The 13,140-nt window shown below is 31.0% G+C and overlaps 1 long non-coding RNA gene and 1 pseudogene across 1 annotated transcript; one reads left to right on the top strand and one right to left on the bottom strand.

Annotated features, from left to right (window-relative positions):
- Positions 1 to 426: 426 nt before the first annotated feature.
- Positions 427 to 1,558, bottom strand: LOC107941179 (uncharacterized). The gene is made up of 2 exons (XR_001695556.2): positions 1,211 to 1,558; positions 427 to 867 (listed from the first exon to the last, which is right to left on the bottom strand). It is a non-coding gene; the product is annotated as an uncharacterized lncRNA (long non-coding RNA).
- A 6,032-nt stretch (positions 1,559 to 7,590) lies between these two features.
- LOC121209494 (UPF0481 protein At3g47200-like) lies at positions 7,591 to 11,702 on the top strand (annotated as a pseudogene).
- The last annotated feature ends 1,438 nt before the right edge of the window (positions 11,703 to 13,140 follow it).

Raw genomic sequence — 13,140 nt, 5'->3', positions numbered from 1 at the left:
CTACATCTTCGATTCTTCCATACAACACCAACAATAACCGAGCTTCACTGTTACATCCATGACCTAAAAAAAATACCCTTATCTTTCTTTTGTACTAATTTTTATTTGAACTTCTTTCACATCCTCAATTTTATTTTAACCTAACAGTCAATTTTATTTTGGTATGAATTATATTTGAATCAACATATATGATGGTTAGAAATCCTTTATTTTTTCAACCCAATTGCTCTTTTGATTTAGGAAAAATATCTTTTCTTTATTAATATACTGCTTCTTCTACACATTCATGGCTAACCCATAAAGGGAATGCCTAATAATAATAATTAGGACTCAAAAAAAATTGATAATTTACTCATGAGAAAAACCGTTACCACATTAGGCACTAATTTCTTTTTAGCGTTTAATTAGATTAGGTAATCATTCAAATTGAGAACAGAAGCTCGTTACTTTTTGTTTCCCTATAATTGGTGCCGTAGAGCTCTATCCATTTATTCACTCGACCCAACTTTAAATTCAATTCATTTTTTTTTGTTCCGCACCAAAATTCAAAAATAGTTTTTTTGGAATGATCCCGAAAAAAAGGATATCTATATTGTACAAGCCCGTTTGGCCCCTAGCCCAAAACCAATTTTCTAACCCCCTAACCCAAAACCTATCTTCTAACCCACAAAGCCCAAACCCAAAATTTTTTTAGCCCAAATAACCCCAAACCCAATAACACAGCCCAATACATAAAGAAAAAGAAAAAGGAAAACAAAACCCTAGCCCCCCTATGTTCAGCCGCCGCCCCTAGGGCCACTTGCCTTTGCCAGTCGGCCACCTACTCCACCTGCCCCCACCGCCATTGTGCCACCGCTCCACTTGCACCTGCAAAAGGAAGAGAAAAGACAGATAATATAAAATAAGGCATGTAATTTGGCTTTAAAAAGCAAAAGCCTAAATCATTTTTTTCCTCTCTTTTTTTTGGCAGTTTCTTTTCCTGACGAATGCAAATATTTAGTAGTCATTTATCAATAAGAAATAGATCTAAATACGAGCATAAAATCGCAGCAAAGAAAAACACCGAAGGGAGTTCAAGGATTTCAAAACAAGGTTTATCTATTTCCCTATTTTTGGACCTATTCACGCATATCTTTCTCTATTTTATACTTCAAAAAACAACATATACATACATATTCATAAACAAATAAAAAAATACGCAAAATCTCACCCTTTTCGGTTTTCGGCCACCATGTAGGGTGGCCGGCGTCGGTTCGATGACCGGACCCATGAGCGGCGCAGGAACCCCAGCAGAGAAAAAGAAGAAGGGCCCTCTTAAGTTTCTTTTATTTTCAGCAGAAATGACCTTTTTTGTTAAAATTGGTTTATATATAAGAACAAAACGACGTAGTTTTAATGGGGCTTTGGAGATCACAAAACGGCGCTGTTTGGCCCTCAACCCGCGCAGGGGACCCGACCCGCTAGGGGATCCGCGCGTTTTTGGACCAAGGGTCTATTTGCACCCTTGGTCCTTCCGCTTTGAGGCTATTTTAATGTGGTTCTTTTCCTTTTCTCCAATTTCGCCACAATCTATTCACTTTGTTTCAATTTAATCCTTGAGCCTTCAAACAAATAGATATCTGAACGGTGTCGTTTTGGGGTACTGGAATATTACCCATATGGTCCTTATCCTTTTGCGCTATTGCATTTAGACCCTATATTTTCATCTCTTCCCGATTTGTCCCAAAAACTTCATTTTCAATTCAATTTTGTCCCTCTTTTACTTTTCTTTATTTTTATTTTATTTTATTATTTTAATTTTAAATAACATTCATGCCATTATATTTTATTATTGTTATTATTATACTTTTGCTTATTAGTGTCCTATTATTATTATTCTTACTTGATATTTATATATATATTTATATTATATATTACATAATATTATTAATAGCCTTTAATATCATTGCTTTTGTTAATATATTTGTATATTATGTATATAGATTCAATATTATCATATATTTATCTTCAATATGTATTTATGTAATGTTTTTTTATTATCATTATCTTTGTATTGTTACTATTATTATTATTATACCTTTCATTGTTATCACTATTGTATTATTACTACTATATATATATAGTATGTAATTTTATTATATTACGTATACATTTTTTACATATACTACACATGTATCTTTTAATATTGTATTATTATTATTATATATATATATTGCTTTTATATATTACTTCTATTATTACGTATGTACCTTAATACATATATGTATATACTTTTATATCATTATTATCGTTATCATTGTCATTTTTATTTTGCCATTTTTATATTTATTTATTTATTTATTTGCTTGTGTGTTCGGTTATTTCATTTTCCTCACGTATGTGTTTACATTTATATGACACTTAGCCTCGTTATTGTTTCACCTTTTATTATCGTTTTTGACACTATCACACCTATCATTATGTTATTATACATATTAATACCCTAATTGATTTTATGTTTTTACTATAAATCACATTTTTTAACTCAATATATTAAAATAATCCTTTCATAAAAGTGATATTCCGCATTTGGTAATTCGAGACAATCGTGCCCTAACTTACTGGGTTTCGATTTTTCTCATTTAACCTAAATAATGGAATACTCTTTTAAATCGCTATACAAGTTTTGAAAAAAACTTATTCTCGGAGATACGAAGCGTTATGCCCTAACTTATCGGGTATGACATTTTGTCACCTCGAAATAAGAATTTGTTTTAAATAAAGGAAATATTCGGTGTTTGAGAATTCGAGAAAACGTGCCGTAACTTACTAGGCTTCGATTTCTCTCGTTTACTCTAAATAATTGAATCCCCTTTTAATAAATTAAAACACGCAAATTTCATATAAAAGGCGAGTTTGCTCTCAAAAATTCAAGATGTCGCGTCCTAACTTACTGGATGTGACTTTGAGACGGGAAGGTCTTTAACATTTGAGCGTTTTCATAAAGAAGTATCGTATTTCAAAAGTCTTTCAAGTTTTCAAATCTTCGACACTAAGACATTAATTAATCAACTAGGTACCAATTTTGGGCGTATCGAGGGTGCTAATCCTTCCTCGTGCGTAACCGACTCCCGAACTCATTTTTTGATTTTTCGTAGACCAAAAATTATCGTTTTAGTAAATCTTGACTTTTATTAAAATGATTAATTTAAGGTGATTCGATCACACCTCATCAAAAAAGATTGGTGGCGACTCCTTTATCCATTTTTTCTTTCCAAAAAGTCGATCCCCGTTTTCAAAAAAATGGTTTCGACATATATAATTGTTAGAATTTAGCACAATTGTCTTCAATTGAATTGAATCGTAAATATTAGTTGTATGGAAGTATTACAAAGTCAGCTTGTGTGAGCATTTCACAAAGTCAGCATGTGTGAACAATTTTATTATAAAGTTAGCTTGTGTGAGCAATTATTACAAAGTCAACTTATGTGAGCAATTTTAATATAAAGTCAACTTGTGTGAGCAAGTTCGTTAAAGTGTCAGCAAAATATTCCAATGTACCTAGGTCTTTTTTATTATAGTTCCATCAAAGGATGATTAAATAGTTGGAAATGGAATTAAATCTTGAATTGAAAATGAATTGATGAAATTTGATATATAGATTGCTATGTGATTATGTTTTAAATGTTGATGGGATTATGATTCAACATTGTATCTAACACTTTTGACTTGAAATGTTGTTACATGTACTATATGTATATAAGTGCTAAGGAAAAATTAATTCAATAGCTTATGGAGTAATTTTTTATGTTCAATTGATCTACGTAAGTTTTAGTTTCCATATGAGCTTACTAAGCATATCATATGCTTATCCCATTGTCTCTTTTTTTCTTTTAGGTTGTTACCTTGTAGAACACATCGATTAGATCGTTTGAAGCTCAAACTATTTTATCGTCAATTTGGTAGTTTTTTTTTTATCATTTTGAGGCAAGGATTGCGTCATGTAAATAAACATTTGTAGTGATCTTTGGTTGTGTAAAAGTCTTGTTGAGTTAAATGTGGTATATAATGAATTTGCATGTGGGTTCTTGGTATGATCTTTGTTAGTACATGAATATGAAATATTTGATGCATTTAGAAAGTTGGAATGTCATCTATTTTAGTTGGTTTGCTTATGTTGACTAAAAATGAAAAATAAAAGAACTAAAGTGATGACAGTTTGAAATGGAATGATTCATTATGGCATGATAAAGGTAATGGTAGATGTTTGTATAACTTGTTGATATTTAGTTTAAGTTACTGAAAAGTTGAATACGATTGATGAAATGGTAATATGAATTGCTATGGAATTGAAATGATATGTTTGAACTTACTTAGCATGTTTTAGGTAAGTTTAAGTAATTTAAAAATGGCATGTGATGTATTTTCTTGCATGATTTTAGTTGGAACATTGAATTAGATACCAAATTGTACATTTTTACCAAATATAGGGTCAATGTTGCAGTTACGAATCTTGGCGTTGCGACATTGCCAAGTTAAAGAGTCCCATCGCAATGAGCATAGGCTTGTCATTGCGACGTGACAAACTGAAATGGTCATGTTGCGATGAGAAAAAGTTGAAGCCATGATGTCGCTTCAAACTTTTAAAATTTTTACAGTTTGGTCCTAATTCTTGTTTGAACTGCCAAAAAAGCTTTCGTAAGCTTGATTAAAGCTCATAATTAATGTATTACTGTAATTGAATCGTGATTGATGTTTTAATGAAAATGATATTATCGCAATTCTGACTGTAGTTACTTTGACAATGGCTGTAGCATCTTGTAGATCAAACCCAACGATCGGATCCAATGAAAAGTGTTACAATAAGCATCGTTACATGTGAAAGCTTATAAGTATAATAACTTCAATAAAAAAAGTGGTTCGTTGGCATGCGAATTATATGTTGTTGCAAATTTGAAAATTTTCATAAGGTACAACAATAAATGCAATTAATATATGTAAAGAAGCATGGTTATATGTGAAAGCTTATAAGTATAATAACTTCAATAAAACAAATTGGTTGGCATGTGAATAATAAATTGGTTGGTTGGAATAATAAATTGGTTGTTTGGAATAATAAATTGGTTGTTTGGCATGTGAATAATAAATTGCAAATTTGAGATTTTTCATAAGCTAGGTAGAATAACAAATGCAATTACTATATGTAAAGAGGCATGGTGACAATGTTAAATATTTGAATAGCTATTGTTAAGCTAATGAAATTTAAGAAGTGTTGTAGCTATAAAATTCTCCCTCTGATGGGGTCTTAGCTTCTTGGTTAAGTCGAAAGTTTTGGGTTACTGAGTATTTAGGTTCTATAATATTATTCTCAATTGTGATATGCGAGTCTCACTCTCATTATATGTGTATATCATGTGTAGATTTTGTCCAGATCTTTCTAGATTAATCGAGACATATATTTGTACTTGAACCTGTATTGTATTTCTATAAGTGAAACTTAAGGAAAGAAGACATAATGATTCAACATTGTATTTAACATTTTCGACTTGAAATGTTGTTACATGTACGATATCTAAGTGCCATGGAAAAATAAATTTGATTGCTCATTGAGTAATTGTTTATGTTCAATTAATCTAGGTAAGTTTTAAATTAATATGAGTTTACTAAGCATATTATATGCTTAGCCCATTGTTTTCTTTTTCCTTTTAGGTTGTTGCATTGTGGAACACGTCGGTTGGATCGTTCGAAGCTTCCACTATTCTATTGTTAATTTAGTTTTTTTTAATTATTTGAGTCAAGGATTGAGACATGCATATAAACGTTTGGAGTAATCTTTGGTTGTGTAAAAGTCTTGTTGAGTTAAATGTGGTATATAATGACTTTGCATGTGGGTTCTTGGCATGATCTTTGTTAGTACATGAATATGAAGTATTTGATGCATTTGGAAAGTAGGAATGTGATCTATTTAAGTTGGTTTGCTTATGTTGACTAAAAAAGAAAAATAAAAGAACTAATGTGATGATTGTTTGAAATGGAATGTTTCATTATGGCATGATAAAGGTAATGGTAGATGTTTGTATAACTTGTTGATATTTAGTGTAAGTTATTGAAAAATTGAATATAAATGATGAAATGGTAATATGAATTGCTATGGAATTGAAATGATATGTTTGTATTTATTTAGCATGTTTTAAGTAAGTTTTAAGTCATTTAGAAATGGCATGCAATGAATTTTTCTTGCATGATTTTAGTTGGAGCATTGAATTAGGTACCAAATTGTATATTTTTGCCAAATATAGGGTCCACGTCACGACTACAAATCTTGACATTGTGACATTGCCAAGTTAGAGAGTCTGCCGCAAAGAGCATAGGCTTTTCGTTATGTTGTGACATATTGAGATGGTAATGTTGCGATGAGAAAAAGGTGAATTTGCAAAGTCACTCCAAACTTTTCAAATCTTTACAGTTTGGTCCTAATTCTTGCTCGGACTGTCAAAAAAACTTTTGTAAGCTAGATTAAAGCTCATAATTGATGTATTACTGTAATTGCATCACGATTGATGCTTAAATAAAAATTATCTTATCGTAATTCTGATTGTAGTTGCTTCGACAATGACTATAGTGTCCTATAGGTCTGATCAAACATAGAGTGTTACAAGAAGCATAAAACTTATAAGTATAATAACTTCAATAAAAAAAGAGTGGTTGGTTGGAATGTGAATAATATTTTGTTGCAAATTCGAGATTTTTCATGAGTGAGGTACAACAATAAATGCAATTAACATATCTAAAGAAGCATGGTTATATGTGGAAGCTTAGAAGTACAATAACTTAAATAAAGGCATGTGAGAAATAAATTGGTTGGTTGGCATGTGCATAATATGTTGTTGGAAATTTGAGATTTTTTTTTGTGTTAGGTAGAATAACAAATGCAATTATTATATGTAAAGAAGCATGGAGCTATCTTTAAGTGTATGAAATTTAATACGTGTTGTAAATGTAAAATTCACCCTGTGATAGGGTCTTAGCTTCTTAAGGAGAAGGTTTTGGGTTGTTGAGTATTTAAGTTTTATAATATTATTCTTAATTGTAATGCGTGGGTCTCAGTCTCATTATATATATCATGTGTGAATTTTGTCTAGTTCTTTTTGGATTAGTCGAGACATATATTTATATTTGAACCTATATTGTATTTGTATAAGTGAAACTTTAAAAAAAATCATATAATGATAAATTTAGTCCTCAATATTTATATTTTCTATCAAATTGACTTTTATTCTTTTTTATTTGAGTTAAATTTAGCCATTAATCTTTCAAAAAAGTCAAATTACTTTTCTTTAACAAAAATGCTAACTAAAACATTAAATTTTTAACGATATTGGTGTCATAATCGTGTGGCAATCCATGTGCATTTCATGCTAACATAACACAATTTTTCTTATTGTCACGTCAATAAATAATTTAAAAATATTTAAAAATAAAAAATAAAAAAAATGTACACGTAAATTGCCGTATGAGTTGTCACGTTTAAAATTTTAATATTTGTCTTAAAAAATATTAATTGACTAAGGGGTAAATTTGAATTACACCTTAAGTATTTCCCATATATGTTTATTATGTAAGCTATAAAATATTTGTCATCATCGTAGCCATTTTGCCACCTTTTCTCCAACATCACTCACTCTGCCAAAAACGGTTTACAAAATCACCTTGTTTATTACTTCCAACCGCTCAGCTTGAAAATGTCGTCCACGGAGGGAGGAGGCGGCACTGTCGGAGCAGTTTCCACTGATCAAACAGTCATCAACAACATTAGCAACAACGATTCCGTGGGCATTGATATGCCGTGTACAGACGTCGAACTCAGCAGTGGCGAATTAGAGAATTTCCGGTCATTATTCAAAGCTTTGGACGGCGGCCAACCCACCCTCAGAGACAAACCATTGATACGAAAAGTCCCATCTACCCTTCGCCGTAATGAAGATTTCAAGAAGTATTTCAAGCCGAAAGTGATCTCAATCGGCCCACTCCACCACGATGATCCCACCCTCCATGAATCCAAGGAGCTCAAGCTCAAATTAGCAGCACATTTCGTCAAAAACATTGACTACCTTAAGGTGTACAGCAACATGAAGAAAGAGATCGATGACTTAAAGAAATGCTATGAACCACAGGAATTAGAGAATATAGCGACGATGACGAGAAACTGGCTTGGATGTTCTTCGTTGACGGCTGCGCAATTTTACAAGCAGTTTATTTGCGTTACGGTGATGATGGTGATGATGATATGTTTAATTTTTATGGCCGGTTGTTTATTAAAAACGATTTGCTGACATTTGTGTACTCGGATCTGTTCTTGTTGGAGAACCAATTACCTTTTCGTGTTCTTGAATTGCTTACAAGCTCGAGCGATGGCAACAAGTTCACGAATGCAATCATAAGGTTCATCGACGACACTGTTATCACCCCAGCCGAGGACAGGTAATTTAAGGAATTTAAAAAAAAAAATCATTTTGTCAAGTTTATAAATGTTAAAAGGTTTTTACATTGATTAGTTTATTCGATTTAATTATATAAAATTTTGAAAATATTAAAGATATATTAAAAATATAAAGAAAATCGATTCGATCACTCAATTCAACTAATCTAATCCCTTATTCTAGATTAATACCTTGTTCAATTTTCTCTCCAACTAGCCCGACCGACAAGTTTGGTCGGATTCTTAAATTTTTTCATGTATTGATTTATAAATTCATATTTTTTTAAAGAGACTCAACAAAATATTTTTTCATTTTGAGGGTCAAAGTATAATTTTATTATATATAAATTTATAATTTAATAATTTTTAAAGAATTAAAATGTAATTTTTTATTTTTGGAATTACTCTTGCTTCTGATAAATTATTTTATGGACTATTTTCACCATATCATCTATGGTCCCACTCAATTAAAAGAAGACACATTATCTTTGATTTGGAAGTTTAATTAGATATGATCATAAATGATGCGATGAAAATGGTGCATAAAACAAATTTTCCCTGACAGTTCCTTTGGTCCTCTTGAGTGTACATTTCTTTACAAAAAAATTTATAATTTCAAATCCAACTTTTTAAAATGGAAATTTTATATTTTAATATCTTTAAAATGGTAAAATTTTGCATTAATAAAATAATAAAAATTGTATTTTAGCCAATATTATTTGAATCAATTTGGATTGAAAATTAATTAAGGTATCAGTCCGAAGGAAGTCATTGGACCAATCGACTTGAAAATCTATATAAACAGGTTGAACCGAAAAAAAAAATTAATTGAACTGGGCAATCAAATTGAAAATTTTTAATAATTAATTTAATTAAATCAGATGAATTCATCAGACCAATTAGACTTATAAATCGATAACTTAACAAGTTGGATTTTGAAAACCTTAAATTTAGCTTGTTAAAAATTTACAGTTCCAAATAAAAAAAGGATAAATTACAACAACAATCACTCAATTTTGTGGTAGCTGACAAAACAGTCATTTTAACCATTTTCCATTACAGACGTAATAGAAAAGTGACATGGCATTTAAAGGTGGGCTAGCTGTCATTTAAACAAACCCATTTAAGAAGTCTGGCCAGTAGAAGAACAAAAAAAAAGAAGAAGAATAAGAGAAGAAATGGAGAAGAAGAGAAAAAGAAGAGGAGGAGAAAATGGAAGGAATTCGTACCAGTGATTCCTAATGATCAAATTTCAAGTTCCAAGATTTTGACCCTTGGGAATCGTTGGTACAAAGCGTGGAAGCTCCTTCCATTTTCCCTTCTTCCTCCCCTGTTCCTTTTTTCTTCTTCTTCTCTATTTCTCTTATTTTTCTTTTTACTCTTAACCAATCATCTTTTCTTTTCTTTTTGACCCTTTGACTACTTGTCCAACGTGGCAAGTTAACTAGTCACATCAGCTAGTTAACTGGCCACATTAAGCTTGTGATGAAAAATGTTAATGAATGACTGATTTGTCACTTTTCAATAACATTAGTGACTATTTTGTTATTTTTTGAAAGTTCACAGACTGAACTGAACCTGAATAACTGTTTTGTCAGTTATCCCAAAGTTGAGTGACTGTTAGTGTAATTCACCCAAAAAAATTTATAGGTTCGCTTCGACTAATACAGATTTTGCTCCAGTGAATGGTGGTGGGAGCAGCATCAAGGAGAGCGAATTCACTTATTGCATCTACTAAAAGTAAGACTCCTTTTCAAAAAAGAAAAACGACGGCGGTGGTATTTTCCGTTTTTCACTGAACACGGATCTAGCAACGAAGCAAGAACAAAACGGTGCCAGTCACACACCATTCCTAACGTAAAAGAGCTTAAAAAGGTTGGGATATGGTTAAAAGCCAGCGAAACAAGTCGTTTAACCGACATCAGTTTCAACCCTATCTTCTTTATCGGAAAATTATGTTTACCGCCAATCTCCGTCGATGATTCAACCATGAACTTAATAGCTTACGAAATGTGTCCGGATTTCGACAACGATTTCAGCGTCAGTTCATATATGTGTTTCCTTGACTTATTGATCGATGAAGCCGAAGATGTTAAAGACCTGAGAGATGCCGGCATACTATACAATAGATTGGGGAGTGATGAAGAAGTGGCTAAGCTTTTCAATAAGATGAACACTGATTTGGTTCCTAGTCCGATGATTTACAGTGGGGTTAAATGGAAAATACATAATCATTGTAAGACTCCGTGGATTAATCATGCAGCTCAAGGTTATCATACTTATTTTAGGAGTCCTTGGACGGTTTTTGCACTTGCCGGTGCCATTACTGCACTTTTGCTTGCTGCTTTTCAGACTTATTTTACCATACATCAACCAAAGTAAGTGTTGTTTACTAGTCTTTTTGTAAACTCTTGTTATTTATGAGAATTTTGTAACTCCTGGATGTTGGATTCAATCTATTTAATTTTTGGTGTTTAATGAAATTCATTTTTTGAAAATAAAATTTAAGAGATTTAATTAAAAAATTTGAGAAAATTAAAGACAACTTTTGAAAATTTTGAAAACGTCAATACTTTTTGTGAGGCTTAATTAGGAATTTTAAAAAATCGAGAGGCCAAAGTAAAAATATTAATTTTCGTCTGTAAGTTGAAGGACTTTTTGATTATTTTAATGTTTAAATATATTTAATTAATTATTTTAATGTTTAAATATTTTTAATTAAATGTGTCAATTCTAACATGAATCCAAAAATTTAATTAATTAATTCAGTTTGACCATAAAAAATTAGCGATTTAAACCCGTTTATTATTGACTCAAATATAAATTGATTCAAACAAAACATTCATTTGAATTCAAATTAATCTGAATAATTTATACTTAAAATAACTTTATTCATAATGTTACAATCCAAAAATTAAAATCTCAAACTTAAAACGATTAAACTTGTGAAACCCGAAACGAACTTATATTAGTTTCTTACATGCGGAAGCTTATTTTGTGTGTATTTGTTCTGAAATGCTTTTATATTTTTTTCTTCTTCAATTTGTGGCAGCCAAGACTCATCCAATCACAAAAATTAAAGGCTGCTTGAAGACCCCTAAAGTATTCAAGGCATCAAAGTTTTGTAATTATATTTGTGTTTAATTTATTATAAATATTGAAAGTTGATAAATTTTTTGTACATTTTACCAATGCTCTTTAATTTTGTTTGTATATACAGTTCATAGTCTGGGTCAATTTGTCTGACAATGCAGAGTGATTTATCCTAAATACTTACATCACAACAGCAATATGTGTACTTAAAATTTATTTAACCTAAAAATCTGTACAGTTGTTAAATTGAGTTTTAGTTTAGTTAGTATTAATATCGTTATTAGTATAGAAGGATGTGGGTTGAAGCGTGCTGAAATGCCTTTATCCATCTATTAAATGTTAAGGAGGAGTTGTGAATAGTTCTAAACATTGTAACAAAAATCTTGTACCACAATCAAGTAATAATTACAATTGAAGTAATTTTGAAACTAAATATTTCTTAAGAATGGATGTTGGGAGTTACATGCATAGAATAAGCTCCTAAAGTTCACTAGACCCAACTAATCACCAAGGTTTAAAACAAATGCATTTCTATCTAAATGATCAATTAACAATGACCAAAAATTGAGAAGGGAAGGCATATTGTATTCTTAGGAAGAAACTTCATATTTAAACCTTAAATATAATAATATTATTGGGAGGAATAATCACGAATCCTGAAAGGATTAGTTTTTAAAAATTGTACATCAAACATGAAAGATACCTTGATTATGCTAAAATTTTGAATTATTAATTTAACTAAAAATCTTGCAACCAATTTGAATTCAAAAGTGACTAGAACATTATGGTTTCACATGATCAATGGGTCCTCGACTTGTAATATTTTTGAATATATTCGATCCATTCCTCCTTTGAGATAGGCCTTATTTTTTTTAAGGACCTAATTAATATGGACTTGTGGATTTGGAAGAGTGATTTACTACAACAATGTTCTAGCCAAAATGAATATAAAGTTATTAAGAAAATCTTTATTAGGTCCCTTACTAAGCGAGATAAATTTGTGTGGCATTTTTCGAAAGATAAATTTTACAACATTTGATATGAGTACTAGTGGCTCTTTTCTCCACCTCTCTCATATGCGGCTCCTAACGGATCAAATGCTAACAGTGATTCATCCTAGAAAAGTTTGAATCATTCATGGGAGCTTAATGTGATACTAAATATAAAAAAATCACCTTAGGAGGTCCTGTCACAATGTGGCTGCTACTAAACAAAACATTGCTAAAAGGTTTAAGGAGGTGGATCCTCATTGACCAAGGTGTGGGAAGAAGTGAAATCCATTTAGCACATTATTCTTTTATCTTTCTATTAGGGTAGGTTGGGGTGCATCAGGGTTTAACTATAAACCATGAAGAGAGGGCGTTTCCGGCCTTAAGTATTTATTAATTGTTTTATTTTTGAAAAACCCCAACATTGATAAGATTGTGATTTGGCAACAAGCGTTATATGATTTTTCTTATTCTAATGATTCACAGGCTTCGACTAGAAGCCTAAGACTCCCTAATGGTGGCCTAATCTTTTTCTCACCAAAAAACGTGAAACTTGTTACATGTGTTAAATGTAATTGTGCTTCTTTTCTTTTCTTTTCT

Source organism: Gossypium hirsutum, chromosome A11 (assembly GCF_007990345.1).
Source record: "Gossypium hirsutum isolate 1008001.06 chromosome A11, Gossypium_hirsutum_v2.1, whole genome shotgun sequence".
NCBI classification, from domain to species: Eukaryota; Viridiplantae; Streptophyta; class Magnoliopsida; order Malvales; family Malvaceae; genus Gossypium; species Gossypium hirsutum.
Note: the sequence above shows the minus strand (reverse complement) of the source record. Positions and strands in the feature narration are given on the sequence as shown.